This window comes from Tenrec ecaudatus, chromosome 10 (genome assembly GCF_050624435.1).
Source record: "Tenrec ecaudatus isolate mTenEca1 chromosome 10, mTenEca1.hap1, whole genome shotgun sequence".
NCBI lineage: Eukaryota > Metazoa > Chordata > Mammalia > Afrosoricida > Tenrecidae > Tenrec > Tenrec ecaudatus.
This window is the reverse complement of record NC_134539.1, coordinates 128682796-128705811: the sequence shown is the minus strand read 5'-3', so window position 1 is coordinate 128705811 and position 23016 is coordinate 128682796. Positions and strand designations below refer to the sequence as shown.

The following is a 23016-nucleotide window of genomic DNA, read 5'->3' as shown; positions in this document are numbered from 1 at the left end:
TCAGTAAAACAGCCCAGCCCAGTCCAACTCAAGTCCATATGTCCAATCCTAGTCCATAAATCCCTCTTCAGACTCACAAAGCCACATGCAATGATGCAGAAAGATCACAGGCCTTTGGGTACAAAATCATGTGGATCCCAGGGTGATGAATGCATCTCCAGAGCGCATGCAGGTCTCCAAGTGGCTAAGCAGCAGGAAGGTGAAGGCAGTGAGAAAGAGGGAGGTTCCCAGGACACTCCTTATGAGGAGGCCACACCCACAAGCAGTGGGCAGGTACCATCAAGCTGTGACCTGATTGACTGGCTAGACTCCACCCCTACACTTCAAGTTGACATGAAAGTATGTAACTATTACCACAGCCAGTGTAAGTTAAAGCAGAAGGCACACTTACTAAGAAAAGTATAAAGGAAAACAAAATACAGGGGTTGAAAAAGTAGAGCCTGAAGGTAATTGAGTATTATTTCCGAGTCTTATCTGATTTCAACTGTATTCACATTACTGAGATTCTTTGGGTGAGGGGGATGTCCCACTGTGCTTATGATAAATTCCCTTTGGGTAAGCTGATTACTTTGGGCTATCACTTTGACGGCGCAGACAAGGTATACACAGACCTTGTAAAAGTCATAAAATAATAGTGGTACTAATCGTAATGGCGAGGACATGGTAATTTTTAATTTTTACTGCTTTCTAATTAGTTGTTTCACATTCTTGGATGTTGTACAATTTTTGTGGTTTGGTTTTCTGGGTTTGTTTGTTTGTTTTTTACTTTCTGGATGTTGAATGTATGTATGTGTATGTGTCTATTTACCTATCTATCTGCTCTGATCTTGCCTGAAGGCAGAAAAGACTGTATGTATATATCTGATTGTGTTTTGTTGAGAACGCAAAGCATTTGTCTCTGTGGATGATAACAAACTGTGAGAAGGATGGGCATTCCAGACCACTTTGTCGGGCATAAGAGGAGCCTATATGTCGATCAAGAGGCCATTGTGCCAACAGGACCAGGCACATTGCATGGTTTGAAATTAAAAATGGTGTGTGTCAGGGTTTTATCTTCTCACCATATGTATTCAATCTGTATGATAAGTGAATAATCCGAGAAGCTGGATTATATGAAGAAGAAGGTGGCAACAGGATTTGGAGCAAGGCATATTAGCAACTTGCAAGAAGTTATTGACACAACCTTGTTTCCTGAAAGTGAGGAGGATTCGAGGCACTTGCTAATAGAGATCAAGGCCTGTAGCCTTCAGTCTGGATTACAATTCAATGTATAAAATATCAAACTTCTTATAACTGGACCGGTAGATAACAGCATGGTAAATGGAGAAAAGATTATCATTGTAAAGAATTTTTGTCTTGCTTGGATCCAGAAGAAATGCTCATGGAAGCAGCAGTCAAGAGATCAAAAGACACAAATAAATAAATAAAAAGAAATCAAAAGACACATAAATTGGGTAAATCTGCTCCATAAGACCTCTTTAAACTCTTGAAAATCAAGAACGTTACTTTGAGAATTAAGATGTGCCTGACCAAGCCAGGAGCAATCGCCTCATATGCATATAACGTTGGACATTGACTAAGGAAGACCAAAGAAGAACTGATGCATTGGATTTTTTGTGCTGGTGGAGAATATTGAAAATATCACGGACTGCCAAAAGAACAAACAAATCTACGTGGGAAGAAGTACCACCAAAATGCTCCTTAGAGGCCAGGATGGCCAGTCTTCGCACGCACCTTGAACATGTTTTCAGGACAGAACAGATCCTGGAGAAGAAGGGGCCGTGAGGATGGCAAAGACCTTGGCAGAGACAGAGTCACACAGCGGCTGCATCCACAGGCCCAAACGTAGGCACAGCTGTGATGCGAGTGCAGGGGCTGTACGTCCTTCTTTCTGTCTCTATGAGTTAGAACGGACTCCAGGGCTCCGAACAAGAAAGGTCAGAGTAAAGCTCTGCCTAAGAAATTTTTGCTCTATCAAAATGCCTTAAAGCAAAAAAGAAATTACCATTAATTATGTGGCAAAATGTTTCTGAACATTCCCAGCCTCTTTGGCAAATTAATCTAGCAAATCATAGCAGGTGGCACACAGCACCTAAGATAACACTACCCTCTAGTGTTCGCCATCAATTCAAAGTTGGGGAAGCGTGATGCTGAGATGGGGAGGGTAGTTCTCAAGGAAGGAGGTTAGCAGTGCCATCCCACAGTTCAGGTGTTGGCCAAATCTCTAGTCGTTTGTTGCGAAACAAATATGGAAGGCTGGTTTTCTTTTTCAACTTGTTCCCTAAAAGCTAAAATTTTCTTCCGATTTCTTTCCTGGAGTGAAAACAGGTACTGATGGAGGTAAAAGCAAAATGTCATCAAGCAAATGATCAAAACTTCACTTTACACATTTGGCTTTTATGAAAGACCTGCAAGAATAGTCCCTTTTTTGCTAAGAAAAAGATTGCAGGATTAGAAAGAAAGGAGGCTTTACTGGAATCTACACACTCATACATATATGACAGTGAGAGGACTAATGACAATTTAGTTTCTCGGAAATAGAAATATAAACAATCAGCCGTTGTTAAATGTGCTAATAAAATTATGCAGAATTCTAATCCCAAAAGGATTAAACATTGATCCTATTTACTGCTTCTCAACAATGTTTTTATTAATCAGTGTTTCTTATTTTGTTATCAACAATAATTGCTTGTTGTCCATTTTTATCAGCTGCATGGGAATCTGGCAGTAAATAACCTCCATTGGAAGATGTAGACTTAAGTTTTTCATATTGTTGGTGATCAAGTTACATGCTCTGCTTAAAATATGAAATGAGAATGCTTCCTAATAGACGAAGACAATTAATAACACTCTATTGTAGAGTAGCGTGAGTTTATATTCACAGCATTTTATTCATGAATGTTCTTCAATATGTATGAGTTCCAGTTAATGAGATCTACATTAATTTTATTTCATGTAATATGAATTAAAGGACATAAAGAGATTAGGTTTACAGTTAGTGGCAAGCATTGGAAGATTACTCCTTACCATACCCTGAAAAGATTACTTGGAAGAGTGGCAATTATGAACCTACTTTCATTCTGAAGTAGTGCATAAATCTGTAGTTTCTATACCTTTTCATTTTTTAATAAAGGCAGGGTAACTGTCATACTGAGCAGACTTAGACAAGAATTTAGGGATGTGAATGTAGACTTGATTGCTTTCCTACTAGTCTCACATTATAAGATACTGGTATAATCTTTATTACACAATAAGATAAGCATGAGTTACCATGATATGGATACTCCCAGGAGGTCCCACACTCCGGGCTCTGCCCAGGTGGCAGGAGGAGCACAGGGCTCTGCCCCATGATGTGCAGTTCTTTTCCACAATACCGGAGATAAGCCAGCCCTTGAGTCTGCACCTGCACATTCCTACAGCTTCTCAGAATCCTGCAGACAATGACTGGGGAGACAAACCATGAGGGCAACAGTCCTCTAATAAACCTTTCCTGAAACTAGATTTCTTTCTATTGATGAGTTAGACTTGTTTTCAAATTTTCGACAGAACGCTCAGAATTTCAAATATTATTAAGCAATCTCAGATCTACATCTAAATTCACAAGGAGGAAAAGAAAGGGTTCCCCCCTCCCAGTATGGCCTTTGTCTTTTAATCCTTTATATTTTTGGATTAGGTGAGTTGAATGCTTTAAAGACATCAAAATTTAAATTCCACACTGCAGGTCATCACTTAAAAGATTAAGAGATGAAATTCCTTTTGTTTGCTTAATCTTTTGATTCCCTTTCCCCATGAATTTACTAAATGTCCCTCTTATTATAAAACTAAAGATGCTATTTAAACATCTATAAAAAATACAAGTTACAATGTTTTCTCCCTAGAAATTGGCAATGCTTTTAAGAAATGATAACGGTCACAGTGATCCAAAGAACAAGAAAATGGATATAGATACATTCATATTGGAATGTCAATTGATAGTAAATAGGCCATATGTAACAAGAACTTAAGAACAAAACAAAAATAGGTCAATATTTTGGTCCAGACATGTACAACTAGTAATTTATCCATAGAGTATAATCATCAATGTGAACAGATATTTATGTACATTGCATAATTTATAATAGCAAATTGCTGGTAACAGCCTAAATGACAAACAATAGAAAAGTAGTTTTTGTTTTAACTTTTTTTAAGGAATGTACCATGGGTAGTAAGTAAAATGGTTTTAAAGACTAACTAATGTTAATCTTTTATTTGAGTCTGCTTGTAATTTACTTGGCAATTTGTTTATAATGGAATATTTGTCCATAAATGAAGAATCTCTGTATGTATACATACAGTGGAGCTGCAAAAATTTCATGCAAATAAGTGCCTTAATTAAAGCACCGATGAAGCATACAACTTCCTCTTTAATGCTTCCTCCTCCTTCCCCCCACCCCCAGTACTACCTTACAAATCTGGCTAGGCCAGAGCATGTACATGAATACAGATAAGAGCGGGAAATACAGAGAATCCAGGACAGAAAAATCCCTCCGATCAATAATGAGAATCTCAATACCAGAGAGTAAGGGGAGGGTGAAGGGAGAAAGGAGAATCAAGGGAGAAAGGAGAATCATCTACATATAACCCCCTCCCAGGGGGATGGACAACAGAAAAATAGGTGAATGGAGACATCAGTCTATGATGAAATAATAATAATAATTTATAAATTATCAAGGGTTCATGAGGGAGGGAGCAGGGGGAAGGAAGGAGAGAAATGAGGAGTTGATACCAAGGGCTCAAGTAGAAGGAAAATGTTGTGAGAATGATGATGGTGACATATGTACAAATGTGCTTGACACAACGGATGGCTGGCTGTCTGGCTGGCTGGATTGTGATAGGAGCTGTACAAGCCCCCAATATAATAATTAAAATAAGAAAATAAGTCCCCCCCCCTTTTTTTTTTACCATTTCCACAAACTTTCGAAGCTCCCTGATGTATAAAAGTGTTGGAGCAGAGACCCAAAGTCCATCTGTAGAGAGTGGAAGAATCTCCCCAGAGAGGGGCCACAGGGAAGGGATGAGTCAACCACGGTGTGCTAAAGCATCGATGAAACACACTATAGTCCTATGGTTCCTTGAAGATTCCTCACCCCCCACTACCATGAGCGCAGTGCTGCTTCTCAATTCAGACTAGACCAGAACATGTACACATGTAGAGAGAAGATATGGGTGCTCACGACACACAGAATCCAGGAACAGGAGTAGGAATAGAGATACAAGAAGGATAGGGGGAAGAAGGGGAGAAGAAGGAAGAAAGGGGGAACTGATCACAATGATTGACATATAACCATACACGCCTCTCCAGGGTGAAGAGCAACAGAAAAACATGGGAGAAGATAGCAGTCGGTGTGAGATATGAAAATAATAATAATTTATAATCTATCAAGGTATTATGAAGGTGGGAGGGGGAAGATGGGTAAAAAAAAAAAAGAGGAGCTAATACCAGGGGCTCAATAGAAAGTAAATGTCTAGAAAAAAATGAAGGTGACATATATACAAATTCACCTGATATAAGTGATGTATGGATTTTAACAAGAGTTTTAAGAATCCCCAATGAAATGATCTTTTAATTAAAAAAAGTATGCTCCCTGGCCCCACTTGGCACTCGCCTTCATGAAAAGATCACTGAAGATAAGGATGCTACAGCAAAGTGTGGTGAAGAGAGCAGATGGTGCCCTGCTATCAACTGGAATAGTGTCTGGAGTCCTAAAGGTTTGTATTCAAACAAGCAGCCATCTAAGTGAGGTGCCAACTAAATCCACCTGGAAGAAGCACACCAGCCTGTGTGATCCAAAGATGACAATAACGAAGTCCAAATATGGTGGAGGGAAAAGTCTCCGGAATTAAATTGTGAACCCAATTTCTAGAAGGCTAAAGACACTGGGATCCCCAAATCCATCTGGAGAGGATCAAGTCAGATTAAGCCTCTGGCAGATCCTCTATGCCGCAGGTGAGGAATTTGAACAGATTTACTCTCAGATAGAGATTATTGTAAACTTGATTATGGTGGATTGAACTAAGACACAATATATTTGGCAATTGACCTTCTTGACCCTAACTGAATTTGGTCTAGGCTTACATATTTCTCACTTGGTCCATGACAGCAATTTCTGCTCTGGCTTTTTAAAATTATTGCTAGAAGTCTCTTTTTTCTTACTCTGAATTTTAACTTTTATCTTTCAATTTCATATTATCTCTTTATTATTTCTGTTAGGTATCCCAGTTTATGGAGCACAGAAGGAGTGGCTATATCGAGACAATAACTGATGCACTGGAGAGGGTGAATGTAGGAAAATTGGGGAACAATGAATGTGGGAATGGGGAGAGAGCCCTAGAATTGACTTTGATGATGAATATACAACTCTTTTTAAAAGTGACTTAATTTTGGAAGTGTATGATATGTGGATTTTATAGTGATGAAGCTATTTGAAAAAATAAAGCTAACCAAATAAAAGATGGGCAACCATTCTGAACATTACTTGTAAGCACATTCAGCTGTTGGCAGTAATAATCAAATATTTTCTCCAAGACTTCAGCGACAGGTTAAGCTTATTTCATCTTGATGAAAAGCCAAAAAATTACACATGAAGAGAATAAGCAAAAACAGTACTGCAAGAAGGTTCCCTTTAAAAAGAAAATAGTCTAGTTTCTGAACTTCTTACCACATTCATTATTTGCATTTCAGCAGGATCTTCAGTGGGGCATTCTAGCATTTTGAGATGTAACTTAATATGCTGGCTTTGTGACTTGGGTTTTAATTTTGGTTTGATTGTCATTATTATCCTCAAATGTCATTGTCGTGCACAGTAAAAACATTTACATGTGTATTATAGAAAGTATGCTCGTAACAGTATCTAATTCATCTAAAATAAATGATGGACAATGGCTGTTCATGAGAGACTTGGCTGTATTTATGGCAGAGTTTGTCAAAAGCCACCTGTATATAATTTTTCCCTTTTCTTCTCCCTCTTTCTGAGCATCCTTTGCAATGAGGTGTAACTCTTGACTTCTTCCTTGGGTTAACATCCCAATGTGTTTACATAATAGTTTTGTACTTTGAATTATCTACTTATTTTATTTCCTACTTCCCATCATCTGGTTGGTCTTTCTCCCTATCTTAGTCTGGTTCTCTAGAGGAAAAAACAGTGAAACATATATAAATATTTAGAGTGACTCACTTAAAGGAAAGGGTTCACACAATAGTGAGGGAATGGCTCGTGTAATTATAGAGGTGGCAATTCCAAATCATGGGCTACACAGCAAGCTGACAACTTCCACCGACTCACTGGGTTTCAGGGGGTGGATGAGCCCCAAAGTGTCAGGTCAGGTGATCAGTGTGAAGCCCCTACTGTCTCATGAGTCGTGGAGTTGGCAAATTAAAAATCATTAGGCCAGCAGACAGGGAAGAGGCCACATAGAGTTGTAAAGGTTGGAAAATCCAAACTCTATGTTAGGGAGGAGATTGGCTAAAGGGCCCTGATGCCCTTACATCCCAAGAAGATTTTAGATTTAGAGAGAGAGCAAGCTTTGCTAGAGCCTCCATTTACATCATGGATGAATTCACATCCCTAGGGAAATTCTTCTTCCAACTGATTGGCTGATGACATCAGACCACAGACTGGGAAGTGGTCCATAGAGTCTGCCCAACCACTGAGAATTTCAGCCTCGCCGAGTGGACCCATGGCATTAGTCATCACAATGATCTATAATATCTGCACCCTGTCCCTCTAGGATGCCATCTGCTACAACTCTTCCAGTTCAATTCTGCTCTAGCCCCTCTCATGACATTGTCATTCGTCAGATGCACTAACATCAATCTTGCCTTGGAGACTTTAAACTTTTGGACATTTTGCCTAGAACACTCTTTTCAACAAACTCCTTTATTAAGGGATTCTTCTTATTAGTTAGGTCTCTGCTAACCTAACTATATTTTTGAGAACTAAATTTTGCTCCTTTAATTCAATTAACTTCAGCAAATATTTATGATACTATATGGTGGGTAGTATGCCAGACAAATATATCTAAGGGTCATCAATAATAAATAAGACTCTATTCTCTTGGAGGTTACAGTGGAGGAGTTGCTAGTTGAATGTTATAATATAAAATGTGAAATTACAAATAAGGATTCCCTTTTTTAAAGCAAGGTGGCTGTTTATATTAACGTAATGCCAAAAATATGACAACCCTGAAATAATATTGACAGCTAGGGCAGAGACAACTCCAACTTAATATATACTGCAGGTGATAAAGAAGACAAATGCTTTATGGGGCATCATTTAGACGGTATCTGTTGGTCATCCTGGATCTTGTACCATAAACTCATAGCATATATAATTCTCAAAAATGTTTACATATTTATGTATGCTATTTTCTACATCTCTATTTTTCTTCTCCTTTTAGTTCTGTTTATGCTACCTGTGAAGTGATATATCTTAATATAGCTCTTCTGTCCATTTCTCAATGATGCCCCCAAATGATTAAGTGGGACCATGCAAATAAGGTGTAATGGACACTAGCTTGGGAATTGGTCAGCTTTGCCTCAGAAGCAGGAAGAGAGAACATCAAGGAACATTGAGGAAGAGAGACCATCAGCAGAGCAAGTTGGAGATCCTACCCTCCCTGAGATGGTGGAGGCAGCAAAAACCATGCCAAGAGGACTGGCCCGGGCAAGGAGACCATGAGACAGAGCAGAAGGGCAGCACTGAACCTGAGACTGTGAAGGCAGCAGCAGGCTAGCTTCCTGGACCATGGAGCAGCCGTCAAGGGACCATGCGGCTGCATGGATGAGTGAGGCGAGGCATTGCTGTGGAGCAAGTCCAGTATCCTTCATGACCTCTGACCCTGGCTCCTGTTAACCTGTTAACTCCCTAATGAATTATCACGATTGTCAGTATTGTCTGTGGTTTCACTGTGGACATTGCAAGGAGTTAGAAAGCCCAGTCAAAAAGCAGAGTTGCAGGAGGAGAGGTTGGTGTCGGCAAAGGTAAAGGAAAACGGAATGTGGAGCCATGTCTGACCTTGGCAATGAATGATTTGGAGGCAGTTGGCTGACATGAATATGGACCCAATGGCACTGTTTCAGCTTTGTTTTTTAAGATACCATTAATCTCATTAGGGTGCTTTAAAAAAAGGGGGGGTTGAATCAAAAGCAGTGGCTTCCAAATGGATCTCCTGGGCCAGTTAAATTCAGTGACTTATGATGCATAGTTTGGGGGAACCCAAAGGGATAATCATGATAGACCCCCCCCCATAGAATATAGGATAATCACAAGAGCTTATCAGGGAGAAGTTCAAAGGAAACAGAAAATTTCACAACTGAGAACAAAGGTGAGGAAAGCTTTGCCAAGGAAAATACGCCTCCTTGTGTTTAAGAGCTGAAAGGACTGTTCTATGAGACTTTTGAGGGTAGCACTTACCCACCACACCCCACAGTCTTCTCTTGACCCTTCAGACATTTTTGTTCCCCAGACTCAAATGCTATTGAAAAGTAACATGATTTGAATCCCTGGAGTCACCCCCAATGCTGTTTGACATGGTGCATGGGAGACATGGTGCATCCCATAATTCTTTAGTTCAGAGAGATGGAAACTCTGCTTTCAGAAGCGTGTGGACCTAGTGGAAGACAGTCAAGAAAGAATAGCTTCACAGTTTGTGATTTATATGTAATACATGTTACTATGGTTTTGTAGCTGTTCTTTTTGACGTACTCTTACATTACCAGATATCAGGACACCATTTACCCTGGCGGTACCTGCCTATGGCTAAAAGATTTTAAGCACACACGCGCTTTACTTTTAATAGATAAGTAAAACATAAATTCAACATTTCATTAAGAACAATCAACCCATTAAACCATTAAAAAGTTGGAACTGCAGGTACCTTTGTCTCATTTTGTCATTTTGATTTTCAATTAATTTGTGCTACATTCATATATATCATGAATTCCCCCAAACTGGTCAAACGATTTGATATTTTCCACTCTCTGGGTATTTTAACCATGGCCTATCCGTAACAAAAAGGTTTATGCCAGGATTTTTGCTTTCTACATTATCATATACATTTAATCTGCTCGCACCAGTGTGTGAATCATTACTAACAGCTTTCTGAATATGTTTTGCTTAAAATACTTGCTACCATTGAAAGTGAAGCTAAAAAGGAAAGACAGCATTTATTTGTTTGTTTTCCCACTGAACAAAATCATTCCCAGACAGTGTGTCTTCCGTTCAACCAGGGGAAATCTGGTAATACCTCACACAGAGTACAAATTTAGAATTAGTCAGGTAATATCTCACACAGAGTAGAAATTTATACAATAAATAAAATTTACTATTAGAATAAATGCCAAGAGCAGAAAAGGCTGCTGAGTTTATTTGAAAGCAAAATGAGACAATAAAAGCAGGTGATACAGAGAATATAAGGTCAATTTCAGGAATTAGTAAATTCAGAGGAAACCAAGACATGGCATACACAACCTCAATGGACTTACACATTTGCTAGGCGAGGTTCAAATTCTGCCTTCATCATATCGTAAGTCTGTGGACTTATACCCACCCGGAATGCTTATTGAAATTGAGTGCTCCCTCTTATAAAAAGAGAAATGATGCTACGGGTTTGTATTGTGTCTATGAGAAGTGATTATGAAAATGGATACACCTTGGTATGTTGATTTCATCTACTCAAAATCTCCTTCACTGTCATCGAGTTGATTCTGACTCATGGGACCCTACAGGACAGTGTCAAACCGCCTCTGGAGGTTTTCAAGACTGTAACTTTCTGGGAATAGAAAGGTTCACCTTCTCTAGTGGAGTGAATTATGTTTTGGAAATGCTGACATTGAAATTAGCAGCCACTGTGCCCCCATAGTTATGGATTAGAACACATATTTTTATTGTTCATTAAGTGGTAGTCCCAATGGAATAAATATATAATGGTCTCAATTATGAATATATATTATGCATATCAATTCATATACTTCCAACCTCATAAGAGAGGTATGATTATTATCCTTATTTTATGCAAGAGAAAAGTGAAGCACAGAGAGATTAAGTAACTGACCAAAGGACACAGATGTGATGAAGAACTTTGCTAACATTTGAGTTGAAACAGTATAGTTTTTCTGTTTGTGCTTAATAAATTGTAGGCTCTATTGCTGCTCAAATTATGAAATTCTTAACATATTTCTCTTAAATAATTTTGCTATGAAAATAATTGGAACAAGGATCAATCTATAACCCCTTCCCAGGGGGACAAACAACGGAAAAACAGGGGAGGGGCAACAGAGGATGATGTATGATATGAAAGTAATAATCTATAATTTATGAAGGATTCTGAGGGAGGGAGGGCAAGGGAGGGAGAGAGGAGAAACAGGGAGCTGATGTCAGGGGCTACGGGAAGAGAATGCTGTGAAAATGATGGCAGCATATGTGCAAATGTGCTTGACATACTGGATGAATGTACAGATTGTAGTAAGAGATGTAAGAGTTCTCAATAGAGGTATTTAATAATAATAAAAAAGAAATCAGGAAGTGCACAAGAATATTAACAACTTAGTTCAGGAGGTTGTTGATCACCTACCTGCAGAAGCAGGTGTGGTTCTAGCCAGTTTCTACCTCCCACCAAATGACCTCTTCCTGCTTGTGTCTGGCAAGAAGGTGGGGGAAAAATACTGATAGGATTTACCTGTGAGTTATTGTGAACAGGATTCCCTGTGGTACTCGATGAAATGGGCCCTCTGAGAAGCGGGAGGAGGGATCTCATTACCAGCAGGAGCCTGGGGCAGAGCACATTCTCTGAACCCGAAATCCCTACACAGCAGAACCAGGAGCCAGAGCACAGAACAGAGGTGGGCTTCCCAACTCACAGAGCAAGTCAAGCTTAGTGCGTGTGTGCAGGAAGGTGGCTTGTGAAGTAGGATGCCTCTGGGCACTTAATTGGGAAGCTGAGCTTGTTGGCCTATGGAACGTGAGCTGAATTCTTCAGGCTGTGGCTAACTGGAATGAGGTGCCTCTGGGCACTTGATTCAAGGAGCTGGGTTTGCTGATCCGCAGAGCTAGAACCGACTGCCTTCAGCTTGAGGCTTCCAGCAGATAGATATACCTGTGGAGCATGCATTAGCGGATCTCAAAGGACTTGGTAATGTCCCATTAAACGCCTCTATTCTGAACATCTCACAGTGGCATTACGACCTGTTGACTTCCTTAATAAACCTTTTAATCATGAAAAAAATTGGATCATCTCTTTCTAATTCTATGTGTTCAATTTAAAATCATGCAAGATGTGATTTATGCTGTTCCTCAGTGTTCCCTGTGGGTTATTCCCAAGGGATGCTACTTGTGAATGGCATCATAATAGTAGTAGCTTTGTCAATGCACTCTTACCTGGAGCTTTGTGATAGAAACCTAGTTCCCAGTCAGCCATTTTTCTCCCCTTCTACAGGGCCAGCAAAAAAATGGAAGGTCCTCCAGGAAATGGATTGGCCAAGTGGCGGCAACAATGGGCTCAAGCGTCTGAAAAGTTGTGAGGCTGGGCCAGGACCACACAGCATTTTGTCTGCTGTTTATGGGGTCACTATGGGTCCAGACGCACTCGATGGTACCTAGCAACAACAACAGCAGTCGGTCAAGAGACAGTCATGAGCTGAGGTTTATAGAATCAGAAGTAGAATTACTATATATAAAATATGTAGATATTTAAGGACATTGGAAAAATTTTAGCAACCTTATTTTACTGTTACTTAATATAACAAAAGTCTACAAATCTGGAAATAATTTACAGAGGAGTGATACTTGTAAGTGTGTGTGTGTGTGTGTGTGTGTTTTTCTTTTTTTTTACTCCTCAATTAAGAAGGTGTTTCTAAGCTGAACTGAGTTCTAATTTCTGGAGATGTTCACAATATAATGCTAGTATCAACTTTACATATTTATAAAAATAAGAGAATCTTGTTTATTTGGTGTTTGTTTGTTTAATAAGTATGACCAGAGGCTTATTCTTGTTTATTGTTAGGTGTTGCAGATTTATAAGTGGGAAATATCTATTATAGGAACAATAAATAAATAAACACAGCAAGAGCCCTTTGCCGGCAGACTTGAAGCTCATCTATAATAGGATACCAGGCGGCTTTTATTTCCCATCATTGAAGATCAAATCAGCAAGTATATTTAGAACATTGACATTAGAGACTGAAGAACACTAGAAAGTCACATGACATTTTGAAATATAGTAAGACATCCTGAAAAATTAATGTCTTCAAATCATATAGCTAGGTTACTACTATATCCCAAGTTCTCAGGAGAAACCAGTCTCTGGAAATGACCTCATACTTGGTGAAGTAGAGGATGGAGGAAAAAGAGCAATTCCTCAAAGACATGGATTGACCCGTGGCTGCGACAAGGAACTCAAACCTAACCACTGTGGAGATGGGGCAGGACAGGGCAGCGCACTGCTCTGTTGTAAATAGGATGGAGATGAGTCAGAACCGACTCAATGGCCTCTAGCACCAACATGTCCTAGGTACTGCTGCACATACTGGTAAAGTGTCTGGTCCCTAAGGCCTTACATTCTACTAGATCAGAGAAACAACACACATTGAATAAAGAAATAAGTAGAATGGTCACAAATGATATCAGGTCTGCAAAGTGTGGATTAAAGAGATAGAAAATGATTGTGTGGCTGTGAGGACCTTTATAAATACAATTCTCAATGTTTTATATGATCTGAAATCACAAGTTTGATTCCATCTTCAATTTCTCCTACACTACCTACCCCATGTATTTTTTAAAAACAGTTTTATTGGCATATAATTCACATATTATACAATTCAATAGTTCAATCACATCAATCATCATCACAGTCAATTTTACAACATTTTCTTCATTTATAATGTTATTAGTTCCCCATTTCCCCCCCAACTTCTCCAGCCATACCCCCCAGGAACCATTAATCTAGTTATTACTGACCCTGTAGATTTGTTCTACCTGACTTTCATATTCAGAAAACTTTTTTAAAAAAACCTAAGAACAATAACAAAGTAAACCATATAAAAACAACAGTAAATAAGAAAGTGGAAAATATTAAAAGCTAGAAAGATTTTAAATAGATTTAGAGGGAGATCAAATAATAATATATTAACTTTTAACCTAATTTCATCTGGAACAAACTGATTTCCAATGCATTCTACGTGGTGGGGAGTGTTTCCCTGGCCTTGATCTTTCTAGTAAGAGGGGATCCACCAGAGGCTGACTCCACATGTATTTATTTACCCTTGGCTTTTTTTTTTTAATTTTGTAAACCGAATCAACATTAAAATGGCTCAAAAGGGACGTCAAATGAGAACACATTTTAACCTAGCTACATCTGCTATAACCAACTTCACAGGATTCTCTGTCTGATTACAAGGCTAAGCACACCCCTCAACTGTGGACGGGACTCTCCAGCGGCTTAATCCAGGTGCGGAGTCTGAAAATAAATGAGGGCGTCCACTGTCCTCAGTAGCCTTCTGCAAACCAGGGTTCAAAATTAAGCTCTGTTACCATTTCTGTCTTCAGATTTGGATGCTACTGTTTTCAATACCTGGCTCACACACGCTGGTGTGCTTCTTCTATGTGGAATCAGTTGACTCCTCACTGCTTGTTTGAAAACAAGCCTTTAAGACCCCAGACACTATTGTTTCTGATAGTCGGGCACCATCTGCTTTCTTCACCACACTTTGCAGTAGCACCTATATCTTCAGTGATATAGCATATCAAGCAGGACCAATGCATAAGAACTAATTGCTCTTAGATTTATTAAATTCAAACCCAAAATCCATTCATAAATCTATGGCATATATATATATTATAAGATATGTGTTAAGATATGAAAGATATATATATATATATATATATATATATATATATATATATATATATATAGAGAGAGAGAGAGAGAGAGAGAGAGAGAGAGAGAAATGCCCTTCTCTCCTGAACATTTTAGATAAATGTCAGCTTCTCAATGAACTTGATCCTGACCAGATTCAAGTTACTCCTCTCTTACTTATCTAGATAGATTTTATTTATGTTTGCTTCACTTACTATTTTCTAAAATCCTATTTAATATACTTAGTTATTGTGTTTTTTGTTTATTTTTATTATATGTCTAATTGTGTCTGAATATAAGCTACACAGGTCAGACAGGTTGGCTAGTTTTATCCACTAACCTATACCAAATATACTGAGCTGGGCTTTCAGCAGGCCCTCAATTAACTTGGAAAGATTTTTTAAATGCCACTTATTCGTCATGGCAGAGAAACTGAGCTCTGAATGTGAGAAAAATTAACAGAGGACACATAGCCAACCACTTAAAGCAAGCACAAACACAATATAAAAACCACAACAATATTGCTGGCATCAAGAAAAGAGATACCTATGACCAAGTTATGGTTTGCTTGGAATGAAATGGTGTCTTTTTACAGAATAAAAATGAAAAAGGAAATTACATGGAAAAGTTGTTGAATTAATAATATTAAGATGTTTGGAAATGGATAAAAAATTCAATAGTTGATTCACAGAGGGACCATTGGTCCACAGACCTAGAGGGACTAAAGATGGTGTGTGTCTGTTGAATATGGTAATGGGAAAAGCCGTTTTCAAAAAGTATAAAATATTTAGGTAAATATCAGTGAAATAGTGTAGGCACAGCTAGAAAATGTATATGTAAGAATAGAGGAGATTAAGCTGCCATACTGTAGAGTATTTCTTAGTGATTTTAGAACCTAGATATTATCCGGCTAGTAATTCATCAATAACTGCTCAATGTAGGTTAATATAAGAAATTGATTTATTTATTAATCCAGGCATTTAAAATACACATCAAGAACCTTAGTACCATTCTAGGTCCTATGGGTACAAAAAGAATTCCCTACTAACAGGGCTCACATTTACTTGTGGGATTGTAGGTATATAGAAAAAATTTTAATGCTATATATAAAATCATAATAATTTTTATTCAAGTATAAAAGAACATCTTGCTCCTCCACATTGTTATATGGAAGAGCCTCTTATAGTAGGCAGTGCTAGCTGAGCTTAGTTGTTGTTATAATTTGGTTCCAGCGAGACCGTCCCAACCCATAGCAATCCTAAGCACAAACACTGCGCGGTCCTGCACCATCCTTGCAATTGCTCCTAACTGATTTGGGTATCAAAGGTTAAAGGGAAATCTGAGTGGGAAATAAAAATCATAGGTAAGGAGAATTAATCTATCTCCCTCCTTGTGTAAACACGGCATGGGGACAATATATGACTTCTCCAGCTACATGAGGGGAAAAGGAGACTCCAGCTCCACTTGATTTCTATAAGGCGGGGTCAGGTATGCCTCTGCCCTCCATCCTTCATCACCCTATTTTAACACCAATCATTCCTCCCAAGACACTCTACTTTCTGCTGGGTTTGATAATTTATTGCAAAAGCTACATGGAAGTCACAGATAATACTCATGATTACAGGGGTTTACTAGAGCAGTTAACTGCTTCCCACAAGTCAGGACCAGTACACAGCAGAGACAAAGCCATGGTCCATGGCAGCACCTCTTCTCAGTCCATGACAAGTCCTCAGCCTCTTATCCATGTGATCATTGGCCCTACTTCTGTGGGTCAGGAAGCCCCGTAGTGTCAGTACTGCTCCTCTATTCAATCTCATTGTCACCTTGCTTTACCCTGTGGTCTTGATCTAGCTTATTTGCTCTGTTCCATGGTCTCCATGGCACAGCTTCTGATGCCTCTGACCTTGGCTTCCACTAGTGGCTCTTTTGATAGTCCTAGGATTTTTCTCCGTGTCCCTGCTACTGAGATGAATTATTCTTATACGGAGATTGGTTTTTGTCTTTCAGCAGACCACACTCCCAAGGAAAGACAAGGCAGTGATTTGAGTCACACCTCTACTAAGACAGAGACTTAGAAAATATTCCACCCTTATCCTGTCCATTAATATATCAGATAACACCCTTCAAAATGAGTTTATAAGCAAGGACGTGTAGATTAGATTTTTAGAATGCATTACATAAGATATTATGGTTAAAAAACATATTAATTGCCCCAAAAAAATAAATGTAAAGAAACCCACAGCCGGGGAGTAGATTGTAACTTACAGTGACCATGCAGGCAGAGAAGAACTTTACCAAAGAGCATCTAATGCTGTAAATATTGCTGCAGAACACCACATCCCACAGAATGACTGGTGAGTTCCAAACGCTGATCTTTGGGTAGCAGTCATGCACTTTAACCACTGCACCACCAACCTGTTTCAGAGAGAATGACACATGATCATAACGGCAGGTGTGATCTTGAAGGGACATTGTCAGTATAAGTGATCCAGCATGATACAGTAAAAACAGAGGAGCAAATTTTAGAAGACAAAGGAGGGAAGAGTGGAAGGACAAAATCCCTGAAGACAAAATGTGTGCATAAGCAAATATAGTGAAGAAAGCTGATGGTGCCTGGCTGTCAAAAGATATAGTTTCTGAGGTATTAAGCATCCATCTAGCAGAGAAGCAACAAGCCCACATGGAAGATGCACCCCAGCCTTTGCAATCATGAGGTATCAACAGAATCAGGTAACAGGCACTAGAAGACTGTCCCCCCCAAAACTATGTTGTTGAGAACAAGGGGGGTTGAAGTAGAGACCCCAAACCCATCTGTAGACAATAGTACATCCCTTCACAGAAGGGTTACAGGAAAGGGATGAGTCAACCAGGCGCAGTATAGCACTGATGAAGCACACAATATTCCTCTGGTTCTTTGAGGCTTCCTCGCCCCCCATGCTCATGACCCCCGCCCTGCCTTTCAGCTCTGGCTAGACTGGAACATGTACACTGGTCCAGATAAGAGTTCATGACACACGGAATCTAGTTCAGATAAACCCCCCAGGAACAGAAATGGAGGGTAGGGAGAAGGTGGTGGGAGGAGGAAAGGAAAGAAGAACCAATTACAATGATCAATGCATAATCTTGCCCCCACCCCCCGAGGTGGATGAACAACAGAAGCGTGGATGAAGAGAGACAGTGGTCAGTGTAAGATATGAGAACAATAATAATAATTTACAATTTATCAAGGGGCTACAAGGTCAGGGCTGGGGAAGGGAGGGAAAAAGGAGCTGATACTGAGGGTTCAAATGGAAAGTAAATTTTTAGAAAGTGATGATGGCAACATCTGTACAAATGATGTATGGAATGCTATAAGAGCTGTAAGCACCCCCAATAAAAACTTTTTTTAAAAGATCATTAGACAGAATGTTAATGGGTTTAGATTGTAGTGGTTTGTGGGAATCACGGGAAATTGTTTAAATCACAGTGGAATGACATGCCTTGCATATTATGAAGAATTCGGTTGCATTATAAAGGATGCATAGCACAAAATGAGTCTAGGTTTCAGGTAACTAGGGAGCAGCTATTATAAATGATAAGGGAGACAAGGAAGTCCTCTAGGGTGGAGAGGTAGTGTGCACTGATTGAAGCGTTAAGCTATGAAAGAAGAGGCAAGGCAAGTATCTGATACAACTTTGACTTTGGATACTAGAAGGAGAGAGGCACCACCTTCAGAGATGGGGCAGGAGGGGTTTCCTTTGGTTGTGCACAGGGTCTCCAAAGGTCTTAGCCAACTTGATGGCACTGAGTAATGACAACATGAGGTGAAGGAATGATATAAGGCTTAATCAATGTCGCAGCCAAAGCACATTTGGGATGACTGGCATTTTACAAGTGGGTTTATGAACATCCTTTGATGAATTTTGAACCCATAGAAAATATGAGAGCTTAAAAATTTCTCAAGATGATTCTTCATGCGACAAAAGGAGAAAAGACAGATGTGTGTGCATGAATGTGGGCCAGGGGGTGTTATTATTAAGTAGTTCAAACATGAGGTGACAAGTTCCAAATATCTGAAAAGAAACAATATTGACTTTTTGCAATATTCTACAGAATATAGCTAAGTAGCTGTTTTAATACCAAATCTCACCTGGCCATGACCTTTTAAGCAATGAGTTTTATTTATGTTTCCAAGGGATGTTTTCTGCATAAAAGTAATGTAAAATTCTAATAACAATAAACTTTCCTATTTTTCCTAATGCAAAAGAGATTAAAGTTTTCCTTGATACACATAAACATAAAACAAATCTCTAGACATGCTTAAATTATGCCCAATGAAGTGCAAAGTGGGAGAAACATGACCAAAACCATTACTTTTTAAATGGCATGTTTACAACAGACAAAACAATAACACTGGGTGCTAGAATAGAAGGATTATTAGCACAGTTCCATTGAGAAACAAAATTAAAACCGAAAACCAATAAATATTGGGAGAATTTATGCTCGGAAATATTAGTGATTTGTTAGCCTTGTGACTAATACTGAATTCGTTGTTGGTGAAAGAACCCCTTTAGCTTAAAAACGCAGAAATGAAATGAAAATGAAAAAAAAATAGCAAGGAGCAAAGAACATGAACAGATGTTTGAGAAAGAAGACTTGACATGTCATTTGTTTTCATGAATTATGATCTAGGCTGTTTTGAAGCACTAACATCACTGAGTTTTATCACAGATGGAAAGTAGACCAGGGATTAATATAAACCACAATGATATTCCAGAGGCGTTGTTATGAGGAGTTGTCCAGTCAGTTCAGACTCACAGAGACCCTTTTTACAACGGGATGAAGCAGCGTGGCCCTGCTCCCTCCTCACAACTGTTCCTTCTTTTGAGCCCATTGTTGGAGCCACTGCGTCTCTTTTGTTGCTCCTCCACTTTAGGAAGCATGATATAATTCATGACAGACATCAGAGGAGAAAGAGAACATGAAGAGTAAAGAGGAGAGATGATTTTTCTAATGAGACGGAATGAAAGAAAGTCATTTCCATGTCCAGCATTTGCTGTACACCGTTATGTCTTCAAATCAAGTAAACTTAGCCCTGCTCTTGCCCTGGAAAAGAAATAAATATCTGTGCAGGCGGAAGTGGGAGTTAAATCTTTTATGTAGACCTAGCACCTTAGAATTCTTGCTTCTATGGAAACTCCTAGGCAACTTGACCCTAAGTAGTTACACAAATACACTAAAAAATCACTTATTGAAAAAATTAAAAAGATAAAACTTTTAAAAACACCCACATTGGGGTTAGTGGTCCAGTCACTAGTAGATAGAAAATATACAATGACACAGGTACATTTGCGAAACAATTCTCATCAGTCAGACCATATCATATTTTAAGTGATTAAAAATTGCCAAGATAGAATTCTAAGTGTGATTTAATTATTTAAAAATGAAAGGAAATAGTTATGTATTCATATGGAGATTGACAGTATATAAAAGAGATTCTTTTTGAAAAACGCTTGGAAATTAAATTTTTGAAAGTAAAAAATATCCTTATTATAGATGTTTGAAATGGAATGCCTAATTATTTTCACAATGTGTTTCTTTGATGCACATAATACAGTGTGTCTCCCTAATAAAACGATTAAAAAGCAAAAAGGGGGGGGGAAAATTGACAAACTGCTAGCAAACTTAACAAAAGAAAAGAAAGAGCAGACAAAAATATCTAGAATTAGAGATGAAATCGGTGGCATCACAACAGATCCAAATAAAGTAAAGAGGATAATGACAAAACAGCGTGCATAATGATAAAAAGTAATAATTTGTCATAAATATTAAAATATATAACACACTAGGGAATATTGAGGTAAGGCATAAGTAAAATGTCAGATAAAAGTTATATTGATATGGAAAAGGTAGATTAGTTTATTAGAAAAATTCTACTTTTGTTTTAGTATGCTAAAATGACCAACCGATCACGTTGTTGCTAGGTGTGGTCGAGCTGGCTGTGACTTATAGAGACACTGCAACAGATGGACACGCTGACCAGGCCTGTGGCCTTTACCCTACCGTTGCTATGTTTGAACCCAGGGAACATAATCCTTGAAAATAAAAGAATTAGGGTGTGTAAGTTCTAGCTTATAAAAAATGAAATTGAGAAAAATATGTAGAAAAGTAATGAAGGAAAGTTATAGTCCCAAAACTAAAATATAAAACAATAATAAAAGTGTACATGTATATCAGTAACCATTTTAAATATATGCTTATTAAGGTTACTGATTGGAAATCAAATAGACTGAAAGGAGCTGCAAAACCTCAACGCAAAGATATTCGTAAAAACTGCTAAAAAAAGTTTGACAAAATAAGTGTAAAAGATTCACTGGGCAAATACTAACCAAAGGTCACTGGTATACAATATTACTGTCAACCTCAATGGCACTATTAAGGATAAGTGTACTTATTAGGCACGAATTTATAAAATGAAGAATACACCAAAAGGATGTTACAATTCTGATCTACTCTTTAAAAGAGCATAAATGTTTTTAAACAGATTTTTAACAAATCTATTATCAAGACAAAGCTTTTTAACCTGACTCAGAAATCAATATACAATTTAATAGTCAATAACAAAGCTGGATTTTATTAATACACAAAATTCCTTATGCAATAATTACAGATTATGTATCCCTATTTAATATACATTAAATTTCAACCAAAATTAATCAAATACACTCCAATTTACATGAAATGAATAATATCTGTGAAAAATACAAATTGTCAAAAATAACTCAAAAATAAATAAAAGACTGGGATGGACTCATAATCATAATGGAAATTAAATAGATACATGAAATTGTACCATCCCCTCCTTCAATATATGCATCAGACCCATCTCATGAATGAAATGCAAGATATCCACACAAAATGTTACCTAATGAAATCATAGTAATCAATGTATTCTAGAATTACAAGATTGTTTTCTCTAGTATAATTCCCACACGCTGGTCACAGCCTACTAACATTCAAGCAATATTCTAAGATTATATCCTAGCATTAGACCTTCAGTTTTTATAGGGCCCTATCAACTGCTCATGGAGTCCTGGCAATACACTAGGCTACGTATTGGACTGCTAAGCAGACAGTTGGAAGTTCAAACCCACCTGCTATTTTGTGTGAGAACAAGGAGATGTGAGTCCACACTACCTAGTCTTAGAACCCTACTGAGCAGTTCTGCCCCGGCTTTTGGTGGCACACTCAGTTACAATAAGCTCGATGGCAGTCAGCTATCAACTGCTTCATGCATAATCACAGTTTGGGTTTACCAGTAAGGAGTGGCTTGAATGATTGAAATGTATCATACCATAGCTTTCCTAGGCAACTCCATATTTTCTCATTTGTTTTCAAAGCAACCTGTAAAAGAAATGGTATTAAAAATTGTCGAGGAAGAAAATTAGTTGAAATCAGAGTGCGAATTTAACGGGCTTCTCTGTGTTAATTACTTCAGGCCTCTGAAGCAGGAGTATGATTTTCAAAGTCCTTCATTCAAGTTTGCTCTTTCCATTTTTCATTTGACGTATCCACCCATTCACATCTTGGGTGGTATCAGATTATGCAATGCCACTGCCTGTTACAGTTCCATGAATACATATTAAGACATATTTACTAAAGTGCAATTCTGGAGGCAGAGTTTCAATAATAAGAACATTATACCTTCAATGTTATGAATATGCTAATGTTGCTATAAAAATCAAGCAAGGAAACCCAATTTTATGTTTAAAAATAAATGTGCAAAACAAATCTGTTGCAACACATAAATACAACTGGATAACTAGTGGAATATTTTGCATAGTAAGGTTCTCTCCTGAGACTGAGGTTCATATCCTTCTAAACTCCATCCTATAAATTCTGGCCTCATTCTGCATTAAATGACTACATGAAGATCGGGTTATGAGTTTTAAGCAGATGTGCATTAATCTCTGCTCCTTACACTCCAATGTTACATTTCTGAATAATAAGTCATCTGATATTATGTCACCAAGAAAAGTCCCTGAACTGTTTTTCACTCGTCAACCTCTGTCTGAATGAAGGGGAAAACTAAGGTAAACAATATCTCTACATTGCAACCTATGGAATAGCGTGTTTAAGAGATAAAAT

The 23016-nt window shown here is 38.2% G+C and overlaps 1 non-coding gene across 1 annotated transcript; it reads left to right on the top strand.

Moving 5' to 3' along the window:
* The first annotated feature begins 3271 nt into the window (after positions 1-3271).
* On the top strand, positions 3272-3474 carry LOC142460456 (small nucleolar RNA SNORA73 family). The gene has a single exon (XR_012786657.1). It is a non-coding gene; the product is annotated as a small nucleolar RNA SNORA73 family (small nucleolar RNA).
* The last annotated feature ends 19542 nt before the right edge of the window (positions 3475-23016 follow it).